Source organism: Engraulis encrasicolus, chromosome 1, assembly GCF_034702125.1.
Source record: "Engraulis encrasicolus isolate BLACKSEA-1 chromosome 1, IST_EnEncr_1.0, whole genome shotgun sequence".
NCBI lineage: Eukaryota > Metazoa > Chordata > Actinopteri > Clupeiformes > Engraulidae > Engraulis > Engraulis encrasicolus.
In genome coordinates, this window is record NC_085857.1 from 50,938,713 (window position 1) to 50,944,289 (window position 5,577).

At 42.8% G+C, this 5,577-nt stretch overlaps 1 long non-coding RNA gene across 2 annotated transcripts; it reads right to left on the reverse strand.

Annotated features, from left to right (window-relative positions):
* Positions 1-688: 688 nt before the first annotated feature.
* Positions 689-1,714, reverse strand: LOC134454114 (uncharacterized). 2 transcript variants are annotated; one of them, XR_010035794.1, is made up of 3 exons: positions 1,656-1,714; positions 1,468-1,545; positions 689-750 (listed from the first exon to the last, which is right to left on the reverse strand). It is a non-coding gene; the product is annotated as an uncharacterized LOC134454114 (long non-coding RNA). The 2 variants fall into 2 exon arrangements; XR_010035793.1 differs by lacking the exon at positions 689-750 and adding an exon at positions 1,126-1,216.
* Between the last annotated feature and the right edge of the window lie 3,863 nt (positions 1,715-5,577).

Here is a 5,577-nt window from a genome sequence, read left to right on the forward strand (position 1 = left end):
CTTTATCGACATTTTACATTTTTTCAACAACTCTAAACATTATCTTAAGAGAGCAGTGTGGCAAACTGATGCCAGGCGCAGGGTGTTTCAGTCATGGTGGAGGATGGGAGGTGCTTAATTACCATGATCAGGGTACCTCAACTATGGTGAGAGATAGTGGGGCAGGACCAAAACACATTCACAATAATAAACAAGGTTGGGGGAACATCAGGAGCATGTCTAAGGAACCAAATATGCAACCAACAAGATTAAGGGAACCATATGGGAATGGCAAGGGAACAAACATGACATGAACAGGAATAACGTGACAGTGAGAGAACAATAAGGGAACGGAATGGGAACTACACATATAACATTCTAGGAACGAAAATTAAACTTTCCTGCCAACCAAGTGAGAACGGAAAAATAACCAAACATGACTCTGGGGACGTACCCAGAATTAAACTGGAACCAAGGGCTTGTGTTCCAGGAACCTTCTTAGAACTAAAAATTGTTAGTAGGGTGCTCCCCGAAACTGCTTTACTCTTTATAGTGTTAGCTTAACACTATAAATCTAACACCAGTGTTTAACACTGATCTGGAGCAGGACCAAATAGACACTAGAACAGTGTTAATTTTAACTCTTTAAGTGTTATTTTAACACTACACAATTTACTGTGTAGTGATGTGCTTACTTACTTCATCAGTGTGGTTTTGTTGTCTGGGCCCGACTTTGTGGCTGCAGGCTCCAGGCTGTGTCTTGAAGATGGTCTGTTGGAAAGAGTCATATTTCAAAACTCTGTACCATACATGCAAGAACAGAAAGACTGTGAGGAAAAGTTTTTACCCCTAGGCAGTGCGACTGCTGAACAGAGATGTTTTTAATTGATATACGTGTGTATATATATATATATATATATATATTATATATATATATATATATTTATATTTATATTTATATTTATATATATATATATATATTTTTATATATTTTTACGTATTTCTTTTTTTTTTGTAACTTTACTTCTTTGGATGAAGAGCTGATCACTGCACTAGAAATAATATGTGAGACAAGTCAAATAACTTCAACTTGAACATGAACACACACACACACACACCTTGCCAGTAGATAGGAGAGAAAAACATTCCGGTTGCATCTCAGGTGGCACAGGTGTTGGGTGGTACGTCAGGTAAGGACTGATGCATCTCCACTGCCACCACTCTGCTGCTTTTCTTCCTGGTAAGATTGATAGATCACAAGTGTTGAAATGCATACAAAAACTAAGATGTCAACAGTTGATTAAAAGCTAGAATTTCAGAAGTTTATTTACACTTACACACACACACACACACACACACACACACACACACACACACACACACACACACACACACACACACACACACACACACACACACACACACACACACACACACACACACACACACACACTTGCCAGTAGCTACAATAGGGAGTAAAAAACATACTGGGGCATCTCAGGTGGCACAGATGTTGGGTGGTACGTCAGGTAAGGGCTGATGCATCTCCACTGCCACTCTGCATGCCTGGTAAAATTGATAGATCACAAGTGTCACATACATGCAACCAACCATTATACAGCCTGGGTCAGCCTGTACAGTCCATTGCATAGGAAGATGGTAGTGTGCTTACTTACTTTATATGTGTGACTTTGTGGCTGCAGACTCCAGGCTGTGTCTTTCTTGAAGATGGTCTGTTGGAAAGAGTCACATTTCAAAACTGGATAGCTCAATCTTTGTGTGGGTGAAGAAGAATAGAAAAGGAAACAAGAAAACTTGCCGTCTTATTCGCCCACTTTCTTCATGTGCTCCTTCACCTTTTCCCCTGGACAACTCACACGTTTTTGCCTGGCTTTCTCATGTGTATCTAACAGAGAAAACAAAGACACACACACAAACATTGAAGGGGAAAGCGGAAAGTGTGTTGACATTGTCAATGGTTTTTAACTATGCACAGTACACATCTCCCATGCAAGAAATGCAGTAGTGTCTTTCTGAGATAGCCTACTGATAGCAGCGCCACCATAGCCCCTTTCCTCCCTGGTGCCACACTGAACATATTGCCTGGCTAATTATTTGGACGGGGGGCGGCCGGCCGGCGTTCAGTCATCAAGCACTACCAGTAGATGTGTCCGTAGTAGTGGGAGTAGGTGGTGGCCAACCCGAAAACAGCTCCGAAAGGATTAGCTACCAGCCCTCCGTTTTGATTGTTCTTTGCGAATAAAGTTCATCGCCATACATCGTTTGTTTAATGTTTTGACGAGGGTATTTGTTTCTAATCTAGAGGTGGAAATCAGTAGAGAACAGCCGGCAGCTAATGTTGTTAGCTTATCTGCCGGTTGGTTTGGACAATGTCAACAAAACGTAAATATAACTCAGCTGTTAACAGATAGCTATACCGCACAGTAGGCCTACAAGTAAAGTGTCTACAAAGAGTTGTTACGAAATTAATTAATAAAAAACAGGAATGGTTACCTTCAGCTGGCTGGTTAATAAGATGAGGAGAGAAAGTGAATGGTGTGATGTTAACGGTAAAACTTAAACAGTAGCCTACTGTTGCTATAGCCACTGGCACTTACCTTGGCACGCGCTGCTTTTGGGGGGCAATCGCTATTCCTGCAGGACGAGGGTGCGACATTGTGAAAAATGGAAACCGGGAGCAAATATGCGACAGTTAACATTGTTTTCATAACTGTTTGAACCATCTTGCCTTGCAACTGCGTCTTGAGTGTGTGCATTGACGGCTCATTAAATATAGGCTCTCATTAAATAAAGATCACTCTGCGTTTGCCGACCACCACTGTGATATCTCGACGGCCAGCTTGAGCGCTCACGGCCAACCGTACCAACCGTGGCCCGACGTTGTGCAAAAGTCGTTTTGGTCAGACGACGGTGCCAACAATGAGCCAACGTTGGGCAAGTGTCGTTCAGGTCAGACGACCGTGCCAACATTGGGCCGACGTTGGGCAAGTGTCGTTCCAGTCAGACGACCGTGCCAACGTTGGGACAACGTTGGCTTTATGTCGTTTGGGTTGGGGGCGACGTAGCCAACCACATATGACGTTGGCCCGACGTATGCTTGCTACCTGGGTGGCTATTCCAGACTGTTCAGAAACCCCATGTTGCTACTATGTGTCTTTTGAGGTCAAGCTTACAATGTGACGGTGTTAGATATTCACCCCAACAGCGAAAATGTTGGGGGGCAGATTTGGTATCAGAGCTATTTGTTTCACTCCATGTCGGTGGACGGTGTCCTATATTTTATACAGTGGTGTTGTGCTTGGAAGTTTGCTTGGTAGTGTGGAGACGTGGGGAAAGCTAATAAGCTAGCTTTGTAGTTGCAGAACTCGTGCTGTTAGACTTTCTATTTCATTGAAATTGAAAAAAAAAATTGCAAACTGTTCGCCGTCTTGGATAATGAACACTGTGCACTTTATAACGCAAAGAGATAGTATATTTGAACTATAACACCACAGTGTACTGTGCACAGATCCAGTTAGCCAAGGCGCTGCTAATGACCCAGTGTGCGTTCCATTCCCCGCACTGTGCACTGTGTACTGAGATGCAGTGCACTTCCCACCATCAGCTTAACGGCAAATAAGTGCAGATATTTTGGCTGACACAAGTGCGTGGATTGAGACGTGATTTTTCATCTTTTGACATCAATTCCGGCTCGTTTTTGTTTTCGGGGGGCGGGACTAAGAGTTTTGAAAAAAGGTTAAAACAACGTTTGCAAACAGTCCTTATAACTGAACAAAACAACTTCTGTACATTAGCGTTCTGTTTCTGGACACATGAAAACACGTTTGAAACCATGTAAACGTATAGTTTTCTATTAGAGTGGACCTTTCATTTCAAATTGCATCCATGCATTGTGAGCTGCTACACTATTAAAAAAAAAAGTTGATGTATTTTTTTCCAAGAAAGAAAACAAATTGACAGAATTAAGTTCATCTACAGCTAGCTTCCTGCAACAGGAAATACAACCTACTCACACAGTGGCACAGTGTGTGTGTGTGTGTGTGTGTGTGTGTGTGTGTGTGTGTGTGTGTGTGTGTGTGTGTGTGTGTGTGTGTGTGTGTGTGTGTGTGTGTGTGTGTGTGTGTGTGAGAGTGCGTGCGTGCGTGAGCGAGTGCGCGCGTGCATGCGTGTGTGCTTGTACCTCTTTTGCACTTTGTTCTTCCAGCCACTGCTGCTGCTATGGTCAGTATAAGAAGCCCAATGCCAGCCAGAACGATAATGAGCCACATGGGTACAGGCACTCTCTCACCTACAGAAGGCGCTGTAAATAAGAAATCATAATGAACTGTGTTATTTGTTATTATGTGTGTGTGTGTGTGTGTGTGTGTGTGTGTGTGTGTGTGTGTGTGTGTGTGTGTGTGTGTGTGTGTGTGTGTGTGTGTGTGTGTGTGTGTGTGTGTTTGTGTGTTTGTGTGTGTGTGAGCGAAAGAGAGAGAGAGAGAGAGAGAGAGAGAGAGAGAGAGAGAGAGAGAGAGAGAGAGAGAGAGAGGGGTGAGAAGGCAAGACATGATATCGTGGTAGGCTACATGTTTATTTTCAAAAATTGAGATGAGTTCAGGGTATGAGAGCGAAAACTGGGTGTGATGGCAAGAGAAAGGATATGTAAGTGTTATAAACATGTTTACCGAGTTGAGTACAGCAGGGGTTCCCAAACTGTACCATACCAAGGCCCCTCATACAGGGCCGGTTCTGGCTTATTTGGTGCCCTAGGCGAGTTTGATTTCTGCCCCCCCCCCCCCCCCCCTACCTTTGAAAGAAAAAAAAAATCTTTCTTATACCTCACAGAACACAAGACTAATATCCTTAGTAAGCTTAACTAAATAGCATCAAGAACAATAACCGTTTTTCATCAAATGGATTTGTGGTTCTTTTTGACAGGCGACCAACACATCAGATTGAGTCGCATGAAAGTAGCTTCACTGTGTGGTGTGTTGGATGTGATGGTGGTGGGGCCCCCAACCCCAGATGAGAGGGAGGTTATCAATGTGTTTGAATTGTAACGTGAAATTGAAATGCCAGGAGAGTGATACAGTACATTTGCATGTAAAATGCATGTGTAGACAATAAGCCTACCAAGGAGGTCTGCATTGATCTACACTATCTACAGCATCACAAAGCATGGCAGCATAACAATTTTAATAAGCTACACATTTGTGCTGTCTTCCAAACCAATTTCATTTCTGGACTGGAAATAGTGGTGCATTTGTGAGTAGGAGAATGAGAAGGGGGCTATCTATGTGTTTGGAGGGACAGGGTGAGAGAAAGGGAGAAGAGCTGTCACGCTATTGAATTTCATAATATACAAAATATAGGCCTAGTAAATAGCCTCACTTGTCTGCTGTGCATGGTTCTGTTACATGATTAATGTAGGCTATGTCATTCTGGTCTGGAAATTAATGTTTTTTTAAGCTTACAACAAGCAGGTAATTCATGTGGATGGAAGGAGATATGGCAGCTAAAATTGTTTTAAACATTGCACCAGTCTTACTTTACATTGCTTGTCAACCTAAGCAAGTATTATGATATCAGGTGGGTGTT